This window comes from Saccostrea cucullata, unplaced genomic scaffold (genome assembly GCF_032062105.1).
Source record: "Saccostrea cucullata isolate Sc308-1 unplaced genomic scaffold, CSIRO_AGI_Scuc_v1 ctg1897, whole genome shotgun sequence".
NCBI lineage: Eukaryota > Metazoa > Mollusca > Bivalvia > Ostreida > Ostreidae > Saccostrea > Saccostrea cuccullata.
The window spans coordinates 45,846-60,723 of NW_026937375.1; the positions used below are offsets into that span (position 1 = coordinate 45,846).

The 14,878-nt window shown below is 35.8% G+C and overlaps 1 long non-coding RNA gene across 3 annotated transcripts; it reads left to right on the forward strand.

The window, feature by feature from the left end:
• Positions 1-7,851: 7,851 nt before the first annotated feature.
• LOC134248094 (uncharacterized) lies at positions 7,852-11,496 on the forward strand. 3 transcript variants are annotated; one of them, XR_009987975.1, is made up of 4 exons: positions 7,852-7,962; positions 9,777-9,863; positions 10,211-10,297; positions 10,954-11,496. It is a non-coding gene; the product is annotated as an uncharacterized LOC134248094 (long non-coding RNA). The 3 variants fall into 3 exon arrangements; XR_009987976.1 differs by having other exon boundaries at positions 7,857-7,966; XR_009987977.1 differs by having other exon boundaries at positions 7,868-7,977.
• Positions 11,497-14,878: the final 3,382 nt, after the last annotated feature.

A 14,878-nucleotide genomic window follows, 5' to 3' on the forward strand; every position in this document is an offset into this window, starting at 1 on the left:
TGAAACGAAAGTAGAAAGTAAGTCAGAAACTAGCGGACAGGTTCCGAAATTCAGAAAAAAACATTTATTGAAGCAAAGGTATTTAATATTATTCCTTCAAAAAGTGACCTGGAAGCAAGGAATATACATGCATGTACCGACTGTCAAAGTAGTTCCGGCTGCTTAGTGCAACCGAACTCTAGATTTTATTGATGCAGTTATCAAAAGAATTTTTTATCCAATCAAAATCAAGTATTTTATAGAAATTAAATGATTTGAATATCAATGAGGAAACATGAGTGTTCAAAACAATCACAAAGTATCATATTGCCATTAACCTGCTTTGAACAAATCGTGCAATTACAATAATGTATTATATCAAAGCAGAGACCACATGTCATTTGGTATGATAAATCAATTAGGTGACAAGAGTGAGCAAATTACTGTATACAGGAAAATTTTCGCCCCGTTTAACTTTTGCCCCTTTTGCCTTTGTCTGGATTGGGCAAATTTAAAACGGGGCGAATACAAAGTAAACTGTATAAGATCTTAAACAAAATTCGTTTTGGGTGAATTTAAAACGTGCAAACTTGTTTTCAGATGTGAAAGGGCGAAAATAGCCCTATATACAGTATCCACCAGAAATTTATACTATGGCGACCAAACTGAACTAATGTTTCATATCAAAATAAAGAGCAGAGGTCACCTTATATTGTACATCAGTAACGGGACCAGAGGACACCTCATATTGTACACCAATAGGGAGACAAGAGTACACTTCATATCGTACATCATTAGAGGGAGCAGAGGTCACCTTATATTGTACAAGATTCAGGAGACTAAATATCAAACTATATTTAACATCAATAAAGAGACCAGAGGACACCCTATAGTTTGCATCAATAAGGAGACCAGGGGTCACCTTATTTTGTAAATCAATATGGATACCAGAGGTCACCTAATATTTTTAATCATTAGGGAGACTAGAAGACTATAAGACATAATATTTTACATGATATTTATTATAAAAAATATTTTATCTCTAAAAAAATAACAATGACATGCTTTTAAAAAAAGCCGCTATTTACATGAAGCAAACTCGAAGTATTTTTAGATAAAACAAAACTGGAACTTTCCTCAATGGAATTTGAAAAAAAGATATCGAACATCTCAAACTCTGAAAGACGAAGGGGGCTGATGTGGAGGAAAACTTGTATTATTAGTTCAAGATTAAGTACGTCGGGGTCTGAGTATGGCACGCCAATTGCTTCAAAGTTATATTCTTTACTATGTTAACGATTTTATACACGAGGTAGAAGACAAATATATACGAGTCAAATAAAATTCACGTATGGGTAAAATTTGCATATAGTTTGAAAGGTTTTAATACAGAAATAACGAAAAATACACGAATCTGAATTTTTTTTACATGAGTAAAGGTGTAATAGGCAAAAACAAAAATCTCGAAAATTGCACAATTAGAGATAATTAAAAATTACACAACATTACTGCACAGAGAACTGCGCAAACAAAGTAAACTACTCATAGTTTTCTTGGTTTTCTGTACTCTCTTCATATGATGACCGTCAAGCAAAGACCACCCTTAAGTCAAAGTTTTCACATTTTGAGTTCTTTAGTGATCCTGATAGACAATTTTCTCCTCTTTTAAATGATATATAACATGTCATTTTTCAAAGACTAGATATTAGTGAAAATTTTCAAATAAAAATTACAAATTCTTCGTCATGACGATGTGTTTTATCGGATAACGTCAATAATTTTGTTCTCACATTTCCATGGTTGTGTTGAAAAAACTGCACAAGAAAAATAATCTCGGACAACAAATGTCATTTCATAAGTGATTTTTATTTAATTACATTGTTATTGTTTCTTTTATGATCGATAATTTTAGAATTTTACAAAAAAAAAACTTTTATTACACCTACCCCCCCTCCCCACCCCACCCCACCCACCACTCACCCCCTTGAAAAAGAGACGCAAGATCACGAGATCGTTTTTTTTTTTACAATAATTTTTGTCAGTTTATTCTTCTTTTTTAGGGGAGGAAGTTTATTGTGCCTTCAATGCCCTTTATCTGTTTATATGGTTTATACTCGTAAAATATCGACGGAAAACTCGGATTAATTTAATGCTATAGAGACTTTTTTTTGCACCCCCCCCCCACAAAAAAATACACCGTTCAGATAAGATTGATGTTTGAATGCTCTTTTGTTTCAGAAGTTCCTTTCGTCATTTTGTTATTGAACGATATTTAAATTTATAAGGCGACAAAAAATCTTGCCTGTTTCTCATGTATACGAATTTGAATGAATCCGGAATACGGAAATTATGTCTGCTAGCTAATAAGGGCCATTCTGATAACAAACGGCCCTTTTATATTCCAGAGAACGAGAGTGGTTGTATATTATTTAATGTCCCTCTCGAGAACTCATAAAGAGACGCCACCGCTTTCTGGTGGAGAATTTTTTTCCCTATACTCGACACTCAGGGCCATTGAGTAGGTAGGGATCTTTTTCGTGCCAGTGCTTACTGCGACACGGGAACTCAGTTTATACGGTCTTATCCGAAGGACTGGTCTCAACGTCCCGCGGTGGGATTCGAACCCGCGACGAGAAAGTGTGTCTATTATTTCACACATAAATTCCAACAAGGCGTTAATCGAAAATACTTTCTCTCCTTGTGGGTTTTTTTAAATGAATTAATTCTTTTTTGGAGCAGTTTGAGTATCAGATTTCCATCTTTCTATTTATCTCGCACAAATGGCCTGAAGAGCTTTAATTATCAAAGTAATTGTCCTCTCTGACCCTGCATTTAAGATGCATGTAATACACATTGCTGCAATATGATTTATACCCAGTGAAAAAAAATGGCACTGAACTTCCAGTAATTAGAAGGACCCCCCCCCCCCCATTCTTCCTTATGTTCTAAAAATGTGCATTCGATCGTCGTGCCTCGTGGTGGAAAGCAAAATCACAAATCAATCAACTTCTCTCCGTCCCTATATATTTTACTTATTAAAGGAATTTCAACATCCACCACCTTTTATCAATATACAAGACTTGCACAGAAAGTAAAAAAAAAATGACTGATAGCAAGTATCCATGATGATTAAATGTCCGTTTTAGGAAAAAACGTACTTGAAAATAATTGACAATGCATTTTTTCTGCTTGATTGTAGACGACAATTTTGCTAAAATTAAGACTATTAGAACCTTAACTACATGCGTATCTGTATCAGATATGCAGATAAAAATGCATTACAGGGGTGAATTCGTAATTTACAGTGTCCATAGGGTCCATATTTTTATGAAAAAATAATTATCTGACTGAGGGTTTCCGCATAGGATAAAATTTTAAAACGTAAAATTTAGAGGGAGGGGTATAATTCTGCTTTTTCTTTTAAGCACGCGTTTCGTGCACCTGGCGTGACATTCATTTTTATATTAAAAAGGATTGAAATATGAAGTATTCTTACATGTACACTTTTAAAAAATACATGATTACGCCTACAGAATCGAAGAAGTTTCCCTGAAATACACCTCCGGAAACAATGACCAAAATATACGATCCTCGTACATTAATTCTGGACAGATGCGGATCGAGATGGAGTGACATGAGACAATTCGTGCAAAATTATTGACACAATTCTTTTTGAGAGAAAGAGAAAGAAAGTTGGAGAGAGAGCATTATATGTAAATTTACTCTACTATGCCATACATGGCCAAATATGTAATCCAATATAGAGTATGTCTCTTGTCATACATGTACATGCACGTGGAGCGGAATCGAAAGCGCATATGTCCAGTGCATAATGCGACTGTCGTTAATCAGATAAGTGGGAGTGCATCGAATTCTACAAGCCTTGAATGTCTACTCTTGCTGCCCCCCCCCCCCCCCCCCGTTTGGGCATTCGTTTTGGCTTGTCAACGTTTTTTTTTACAAGAACATAATTTTTTTTCTAAGGCTGCCTCCCCCCGCACCCCTTCAAAAACGATACAACATCACTGTACATGTAGTGTATGTATAAAGTAATCCGGAAATTATATTTCCCTGTTCTACTAATCCGGATCTTATAGTTTTGTGCATGTTTTGGTTCTTCCACTTAGTTAAAAAGTAAACGAGTTTAAAAAAAAACTACACGTGATTTCATTGTCTCAATGACATTCTGCAACACTTAGGCCCTAGAGTAGATCCTGTATCTATTCATCAGCACCACAACATAACAACTGGCGACGAGGAGTGAGTACGTTTACAATGCCACACATCGACAAAATCGAGCAATAAAGCCAATTTGATGATTTGTCGAATCATGGGAAACATATGAGGAGAGAATACAGGCCTTTTTTCTCGCTAATGACATTGATAATAACCAAGAATTACCTGCTTTGATAAGATTAATTGGTCCAAAGACTTACACACTTCTGAAAAACTTAATTGCTCCTGCTAAGGCTACAGATGAAAGCATTAAGGACCCTTTGAAAGCACTGCGTGAGCATTTGAGTCCCAAGCCATCGGTCATTGCCGAGCGGTTCCAATTTCATAAGCGTAATCAATGCCCAGATGAGACCATTTTGCCGTACATGGCAGAGCTCCGTAATTTGGCAACTCATTATCAGTTTGAAGCAGCTTTGAGTGACACATTACGTGACAGACTAGTGGTTGGTTTACAACAAGAAACTATACAGAAGAGGCTACTTTCAGAGAAAGACCTTGACCTGGAATAAGCTATCAACCTGGATGTAGCTATGGAAACGGCAGCGAGAGATGCAGCTGAAGTACAGGGGGTAAAAAGTTAAACAGTTAACAAGATCAGCACTCGTCCAAGACCTCGACAATTTAACAAGAAGTCTACTGCGAGAAACGCAAACCTTCAGCCTCACGCACGATCGACAACACAGAAACATCTATGCTATCGTTGTGATGGTGATCATACAGCATCGCAGTGTCGACACACGAACACTGTCTTCTCTTTCTGTCGGAAGGTGGGTCACATTGAGCGAGCTTGTATGAAGAAGAAACGTGACAGAAATAAGGTACGCAACACTTCCCTATTCTATAATGAGGAGGAATTTCACTCTGAAGAACGCTACACGGAGGGTAATGGAGAACCACTTCTTCACATCACTAGCACTTTTCACCTGAAATCACATCATGAACCACCAATGACTGTGCAACCAATGGAAAAGTCATCAAGATGGAGGTCGACACAGGAACAGCTGTTTGAGAGTGACTACAGTGCAAACTTTGGCAATGTATACCTTAAACCATCAAGTGAATTACTGCGTGAATATTCGGGAGACACAATTCAACCCCTGGGCAAAATGAAGGTGAATGTTCAACTTAACTCGCAATCTGCTAATCTCAAATTGCTTGTTGATCCACGTGACGGACCAGCTTTACTTGGAAGAGACTGGCTTGGAAAGCTAAAGCTCAACTGGCAGGAAATCAAGACTTTACGCTCAAGTGATGCAACACACCCACCATCCTTGAAGGATCTACTTGCCTCGCACAACGAGTTGTTCTCACCAGGAGTCGGAACTATTAAGCACATTTAGGGGACAGTTACAGTTGATCCAGGAGCCAAACCTGTGTTTCTTAAGGCCAGAACCGTTCCTTACTCACTGAGGACCAAGGTTGAACAAGAACTTGATCAGCTACAGGCAGATGGAATTATAGAGCCTGTCGCACATAGTAAGTGGGCTACTCCCATAGTCCCCGCCATTAAGAAGAATGGAAACGTCAGACTGTGCGGTGATTACAAGGTAACAGTAAATCTTGTAATGTGCGTCGACAAATACCCTCTTCCCAAAACTGAGGACATATTTGCAAACCTAGCTGGTTGAAATAACTTCTCAAAACTGCATGGACTTAACACAAGCATATCATCACATGGAGCTAGATGAAGATTCGCAGGATCTACTTGTCATAAACACTCATAGGGGCCTGTTTAAATACAAGCGACTTTCGTACGGAATAGCGTCCGCCCCAGCTTTATGGCAACGTGCAATCGAGCAAGTACTACAGAATATACCATCAACGCAAGTGATCATTGATGCCATTATTGTTACTAGTTACAATGATGAGGAACACTTACACATCTTGAAACTTGTACTGGACCGTCTACAATCCTATGGACTATATGTAAACCTTCAGAAATGTGAGTTTTTCCAAGCTAAGGTGAGCTAGGTTGGACATGAAATCAATGCTAGTGGTCTACACAAGTCACCTGACAAAACTGAGGCTGTCAAAGATACCCAACGACCTGAGAATGTTTCTCAACTTAGGTCATTTCTAAGCATAGTGAACTATTAGCACCGATTCTAAGACAACCCTTCCTGTAAAGCAGGACCACTTCATGAACTCCTTAACAAAGGAACTAAATGAGAATGGAATTCCAAGCGAGATAGGGCCTTCAATGAAATAAAGGACGTCATTTGCTCCGACAAGGTTCTGTGCCACTATGATGCCAAGCTACCCTTGAAACTAAATGCAGATGGTTCGCCTTATGGAATTGGGTCTGTACTTTCTCACGTGTTACCAGATGGCTCCGAAAGACCCATAGCTTTTGCGTCACGCACACTGAACCAGGCAGAGAAGGCTTATTCACAGATTGACAAGGAGGCGCTTGCTCTCTACTGGGGTGTGAGAAAGTTTAATTCTTACCTTTATGGACATAAATTTATACTTGTCACAGATTACAAACCCTTGCTGTGCATCTTCAATCCGAAGAAGTCCCTCCCTGTGATGACAGCAGCACGTCTCCAGCGCGATGCTATATTCTTATCATTTATTTGCAAAATGTGGCAATCATTTATGACGTCAACTTTAGTGCTTTTTGTCGATAACGTTATAATGCACATAAGGGTGGCTTTTGCTTGACGGTCATCATGCTTAGTTGGATGGTATCGAGAATGGAAAATCACCACTGTGACACATTGTTCAAAATAAAAGAGTGCATATACTACTTTGTCACATAAATAGTTATATAAAAATGATATATTCGAATTTCGTTCCAATATAAACTTAAATTTGCACTTCTAATTATTTGCCTTATTTTTATTTATTACTGTTTACTTACAAAAAAGTTTTCTGTCAAATTCCACACCCCATATGATCGCAACATTGTATAAATTGCAAGTAATCTTAAATGAAAAGGTATTATTGATGTGTAAGATAACTGTAAAATAACTATAACTCGTTTAGCGTAAAGGTGTCTTTTATTCCATTACCACACATCCACATTATTTATTATTACCAAAGAACACACTATTGCTGATGGAAGAGAAGAGTTTGATTTGTTGTTAAGAGGCCGTGTCAGTAACCATTGAGTATTGTATATAAAGTGAGTGGAATGTGAAAAAAAATATTTTGCTTTAATATTTGGGTGCATGGAAGTATAGATGAATGTCCTTTCAAACATGAGTTATTTGGGTCACATCTTCCTTGTTACCATAGCAACGGTGATTTTAATGCTTGAAAAGTGTGAAATTTGATTATTGATAACCCTGTCAAAATTAATTACAGAATCAAACTATGTTTTTCTTAATTTCAATATATATGGGAGATTTAATTTTTCCCATGTTTATTTTAAAGAATTGGGGCCTACTTTGCTTTGTTTCTACCAAATGCTGTAAAATCAACATGATTTTTATAAATAGTTTACACGAAAACGCAACCAAACTCTAGCATAATCATACATGCAATAGAAACTACGAGCTTTGAAGTTATACATCCAATAATAAAAAATGGTAGTTGGGTACTCTATAGCAAATAATTTGATTTAGAATATACCACAAATATGAAAACGCGTGAACGATTTATATCTCCCTTTTGTGGAACTCTCCTGCTGATAAAGAACAGAAAGTTGCTGTTGCAGCAGAAGTCGGAGAAGAAAAACACCATGTAAAGATGTATAAAGCAGGTTTTGTGCGGTTACAGAGGACATGACAGCATCAAGAGTTTGTAGGTGACTGAAAAGTACTATTTATAGTCCGAAATATCTGACGTTTTCCTGGCTTTTTAACTATTTCTAAATTTTACGTGCGAGGAAAACGTCAGAACCGGCGCCTTTACGAAAACGGGGAATTCCAAGCAGAGGCGGCATTCTCGGGTGTATTTTCGATACTTGCAATTACTTGTCAAACTCACAATTTATCAATAGTACAATGCCTCTAGTACTTACCAATATAGTTTTTATGGTTTGTTTGTAAATATAAGATCCGATGGAAACATTTTCTCTGACTGTCGAGATTTGTTTTCATTTCGTGCGTTTACAAATTAAAAAAATATACAAGTCCTGTATCGAAATGATGAGTGATTATTTTCTTTTCATTGATATTGTCAAGTACTAAAAGCATTGTGCCATTGATAAATTGTGACAACGGCATTTAAGGACATACGCAACGTACCTAACCAACTGATAATTTTTCAAGATATTCTAAATTTAAACTTATAATTCCATTACATGTTCTTAGACAAAAAATCAGCATGCCTTACCAGGGGTTTTTAAAAGATACCAGTCCAAATTTTTAAAAATTTTGCATTAGTTAAAGAAAATTGTACCAAAATTACAAAACATAAATTCCAGATTTTTTTTCATCAAAAATTGTTTTAGAAGAGGTGTACAAATGCATATATAGACTTTAAAAATTTTGCACACATGTCCTTCATTTAGTGGAACTCTTCAACTCCAGGGAAGAACCCAATAAAGTTCAAACTACGTTGCGTATGACCTTAATGCGGTTCCCAAGTATGGGAAATCAACTCTGACTGGAAATGGCGAAATTTCCAGTTTTCGTAATGGCGCTGGTTCTGACGTTTTCCTGGCACAGAAAATATTTAAAAAAAAAAATGGAAAATGCCAGATATTTCATACTTTATTATTTAGGGCATATTCATCAATCACTGATAAGGTCAAATTGGTAGATTTCCACTCGTGTATGTCTGCATATTAGTGTTCTTTTGATAAGTAATATTTCAAACAATATTTCATAAAATTCATAGCCATACCCGCTATACCTCATTATCTCAGGTCTATCAATATATATTTTTTCGGAGAGCTACAGTTCTGCAGCTACACTAAAACAAGATGACAATACTTGAGGTTGCTAATATCGATTTGAAAAGGGGAAGGGAAACAAGGATAACAGACTCAACTCTGGTTTCAAAATTTGCTCCTGACCCTTAAAGTGGAGGGGAGGGGAACCAGGATTTATAAATTTTAACTACAGGAAATTTTGACTTCCCAAAAAAGTAAGGAGTGGGTGGGGTGCTATTCCTCCTAAGCCCTTGATCAGGTTGGGCACAATTTCTGAATACGATAATTCTGAAATTCCAAATAGTACATTGTCAAATAAGGAAAGTTTATATTATTTTATCAGCTTTAAAATGCCATGATTTTCAATGAAAATTTAATGAGAAGAGCCCGTTTAGTTAAAAATATAGTAAAAAATGTAACATTGAAGGATTAGCTCCTCTCAAAAATTAATTAGGCTGGTTCAGCGATTGTTAAGGACGGTATTCCACCAGGATTTTTTACTTATCTGTCCTCATAAATTCTACAATGATCGATCTTGCATTGTATTCAATAGCACATTTGTCCCCAGCCAACAGACGTTCCCTACCTCCATCGCTAAAGAGTTCCACTAAGTTAAGTAATCGCGATATCAAGTATTGGAGTATCCCCTTTGTCCAGTTTAATGTCTTATATCATATCCCAGTCACTATATATGCTATAGGCTCAAGTAAGTTTGTAAACAGGTCTAAAATATTTTCAGGAGAATCATGATGATAATCAGTTGCAATGTGAACTACCAAATAACCATGAAGTACAAGCAGATCCAATTAATGTGGAACAAATAAAGGTTTGTATTGAAATTTTTACATGTACTGAATAATTATGCCCAAAGAGCATGAACATATTTTTATTTGTCCTTTCTGTCTATCTTTTGTCAGCTTTAACCTTTACCATGACTTTTGAACTGTGAGATCATATTTGGTATACATAATCCACTAATTAAGTTCTTTTAAATTACACCAACGTCAGTAACCTTTAGACCTTGATCTTTTTGCTAAAACTAGCTTTTCTATATTTGTTGACGCTGGGGGCATACTGTTTCACAAACTTATCTTGCTTTAAATTACTTTTAGCATCAGCTTGTTTATTATAAAGAATCAGGTAAATTTGTAAACAGATATGAAATACTTTCAGGAGAATCATGATGATGATGAGTTGCTATGTGAACTACCAAATAACCATGAAGTACAACCAGATTCAAAGCATATGGAACAAATAGAGGTTTGTACTGAATTTTTTACATGTACTGAATTGTTTAAAACTACTTTGAGCATCAGCTTGTTCATAAGAGCCCAGCCTCAAAGAGTACCAGTAATCACTTTGTTCATCCATTTCTTTGTCAAGAGATAACTCAAATGCTATATGTCCTGGAAACTTCAAACTTGAAAGGATTGTGACTCAATAACTTAAATCCATTTGACCTATGAACTTCATATTTTAAACCCAGACAAGAAGCCTAAAATGGGCCCATATTGCTCACCTGGTCTTCTGTCAAAGGTTGTTAAAGACTGATATCATGAGGCACATTTGTGTCATGTAAGCTGTGCTTTTGAGGCAGGTATGAAATGCATTTCAGATAAGACAATTTCATTGAAGTCTACTGTGACCTTAGCATTGAAGTTTGACATTGAGTTAAGGTCATGGCACACCACCTTATCATTAGGAGCATTGTATGCCAAGTATGAAGCTGTTCCATGAGGCATATAGAAATACAGACCTGAAAACTCCATCAAATTTTACCTTGACCTTGACACTGAAGGTGTGACTTTGGCTCAGGGCTGTGAAACACTGTCTCAGCATGAGTATTATTTGTGTCAAAATGAACTTGTTTTAAATGAAGTTGTTAGTTGGATTGATTTTGTATCTTTCTTTTGTAGGTGGAATCAACTTCAGACGACAACTTTTCCAAACACCTTGTGAAAGTCATCTGAATGCCAGGATTCTCAAGAGCATGAAGATAGTCCATTACATAGAAGGAAGACCTTGATTATGTATCTTGATGCCATTGGTGAAAAGGCAGAGGTCTAACACTGACTGTGAAGAAAATGATTTGACAGCTGAAGGGAACATGAACAATTTGAATCAGATTTCTGATATGGCTCTTAAAGCAGTGAACTAAAAAACATTTTCTTACTAAGTTTAAGATTTTGATATCAAAGTTTTTGGAAGGGGGATATAGGAATCACCCTGTTTGTTTGTCCATCTGTCTGTGGACAACACTTGGATTATACTGCTCTAGCTCTAGTTGGTTAAAATAGATAATATCTCAAATTAAATGTGTCATACTTCTTGTTTACTGTGCATAAATGTACTTTGAAGAACATACTGTATAAGTAGAATTTTTAGCGAGGATTTAATTTTGGCATTATTAGAGAGGGTGCTGACATCGCTAAAATTGAATATTGCTAAAAATTAATGTCTTATTATTTGTAATAGCTTCTTTAGTAAACATCTTAAAATTACTTCTGGCTAAAAATAAAATACCAGACTTTGGTAGAAATCGCTGTTTATATGGCAGAAAGAGGCAATCAACTTGCAGCACCAGAGAAATGTGTTATACAAAAAATGATGTCTGTGACAAGTATAAAATTTTTGTACAAAATTATAAAAGATAAGAATTTTGTGGCACCAGAATCCAAAAAGTTAAAATGGGAGATTTATTTAAATGAATCTTTGACAGAAAAACACTGGGAATTTTTTCTTCGGAATGCTTCAATTTGCACAAAGGACACCAAAATAATTTACTTTCAATATAGAATTCTTATGGGCTTCCTTGCCACAAATTCTTTTCTTCACAAGATAAAAATTGCTGAAAATAATCTTTGCTCTTTCTGTAAAACAGATCCAGAAACACTGATTCATCTTTTTTATGATTGTAAACATGTAACTATTTTTTGGAACAATTTTGAAAATTGGTATCAAGCATTTGAAAATGATTATGTAGTTTCAAAACAAAAGGTGATGCTGGGTAATATTGAAAGAAGTTGTTTTTTAGCTCTACTGGTCAGAGACCAGAAGAGCTTATGCGATAGTAATGCGTCCGGCGTCCGTCCGTCTGTCCGTCTGTCTGTCCGTCTGTCTGTAAACAATTTTTCAAAATGCTACTCCTCCTACAGTTTTGGTCTAATTTCAATATAACTTGGCACACAAGTAGACTACACTAAGATACATAATTCTGTGTATCGGTTTTTGATTTCGATGAACGGTGTTGCCGTGGTTACTAAAAATAGAAATTTCTGTGAAATTCTTTCAAAACGCTACTCCTCCTACAGTTTTGGTCTGATTTCAGTATAACTTGGCACACAAGTAGACTACACTAAGATACATAATTCTGTCTATCGGTTTTTGATTTTGATGAACGGTGTTGCCGTGGTTACTAAAAATAGAAATTTCTGTGAAATTCTTTCAAAATGCTACTCCTCCTACAGTTTTGGTCTGATTTCAATATAACTTGGCACATAAGTAGAATACACTAAGATACATAATTCTGTGTATCGAATTTTAATTTTGATGAACGGTGTTGCCGTGGTTACTAAAAATAGAAATGTCTGTAAAATTATTTCAAAATGCTACTCCTCCTACAGTTTTGGTCTGATTTCAGTATAACTTGGCACACAAGTAGACTACACTAAGAACATAAAGAGACTTTATCAATGATCATTATTCTATTTAGTTTCAAATCCCAGCTGCTTAAGTACTTTTCTCTTCCTTTGCTATAAGTTCAAACCAGTAGAGCTTCAGTCTCGACAGAGACTTCTGGTTAGAAAATTTTCTCATCTTGTTAGGAAAAAAGTATTTGTATTACTCAAGAACTCAATGTACTATACCTAAATTTACAGAAGCTGTTAACATTTTTAAGTATTACAGGAAAATTGAAAAATATTGTGAGAGCAATTTTCATTGTAGAACTAAAATGTATAGTAAATGGGCAATGTTTGATTTGATTTGTCATACATAATTCCAATTATTACTTAAGGTAATTATGAAAGCTGGTATTTTGGGAAGGGTGCAGAATGTGTGTGCTGTGTGAGGGTGTGTTTTGTGTGTGTATTTTGTTTCTTTTGTAAGTATAAACATTTTCAAAAATAAAGCATTAACAAAAAAAAAGAAATCGCTAAATTTGCATCTCGCTAAAATTTCCACTTATACGATATATTATTATTTCTAGCAAAATATTTCTGTAAAATATTTGACTGTACACTTCAGAAAACTTCAGTCTCAGAATCAGGTACAAGATATGCTGTAATGGTGCCTAGTTGTGTCGCCTGCATAGCAAGGGGACTCCTAGGGATCACTTCTCTATTGTCTGTCAGTCTGACTAGCTGACCATCAGTCTATCTGTCTGTCAGAATTTGATATGTCATTCCTGAGACACACATTTTCAATGGAAAACTCTTGTTTTACGTTCATATCTGTGATACTTTTAGTGAGCATTGATATTTGACCAGTTGATTGGTCTTTGATAGTAAAATAAGATAAACTTTAATATAAAGTTGCTGTAAACTACATTTTCACAAGCCTTGCTGATGTTAAGGTTTATTTTCATTTGAATAAGTATAAGGTCGTCTTGTGTTTAACAGACACGACTTCTCATTATACCCCCTGTAAACGAAGTTTGGGGGGGTTTATATAGGAATCAGCTTGTCTGTCTGTCTGTCTATCCGTCCGTCCGTCTGTCTAGCTCTGCAAACATGTACAGTCCATATCTTTCTTACGGAGGAACATTAGAATGTACTACTCCATACAAAGATTGCTCATGACCTAAGAGTGTGTCATGACCTTGACTCAAGGTCATTTGGGGAAGTTCAAGGTCACTGGAAGAAAAATTTCATTATTTGTGTCCGTTCCATATCTTTCTTATGGATTAACTTGGTAAGTTCCCATTTTACAAAAAGATTCCTCATGACCTAAGGGTGTGTCATGACCTTGACCCAAGGTCATCTGTGCATGTTCAAGGTCACTAAAAGAAAAATTACTTATGACATAAGGGTGTGTCATGACTTTGACCCAAGGTCAATTGTCCAAGTTCAAGGGCACAGACAGTAAAAAAATTATAATTCATGTCTGGTCCATATCTTTCTTATGGATAAACTTGGAAGGTTCCCATTTAACACAAACATTGTTTTGACCTGAGAACTTGTCATGACTTTAAACCAAGGTCATTTATGCAAGTTCAAGGTCACTGACAAAAGAAAATTCATAATTCATGTGTGATCCATACATTCAGTCTATTTTTTAGCCTGCACCTTCGTTTCATTTTTTAAAAAAAATTAATGAGCAATTACATTTGCACTAAAATGTTTTAGCTTTTCTCTCTTCTCTTAGATCCATAAAATATTCATGATTTAGCACTTCTGAAAAACCCAGTGGGGGGGGGGGGGTATTTTGTCCCATTTGGACAGTTCTAGTTGTTTTTAGGTTTATAACTTGAATAATAAACATGGTACAGCAATGTAAATTAGCCAGTAGACAGAGCATTGGAGTCCCTTTGGGTTGAACATTGCGTCATTTTGACATATAATTTCAGCTTTTGTTATGTCATATATGGTCAAGTTTTTGCGTATTTGGTCCACATTCTGACTATATTGTATAACTATTAGACATTGTAGAGCAATGGTACTTATTATTACTTATATGATGGGGTAAGTACAACAGGGTTGACAGTTGATCAGGATGCCATGACCCAAATATTCCACTTGAGAGGCTTTAATTTCCTGGGTGTATGTTTCATGTTTTGCCGATCCTAGTCAAGTCAGTTGCTAGGGTATAAATTCCGTTGCTATGGAGATTACTTTTCCTATT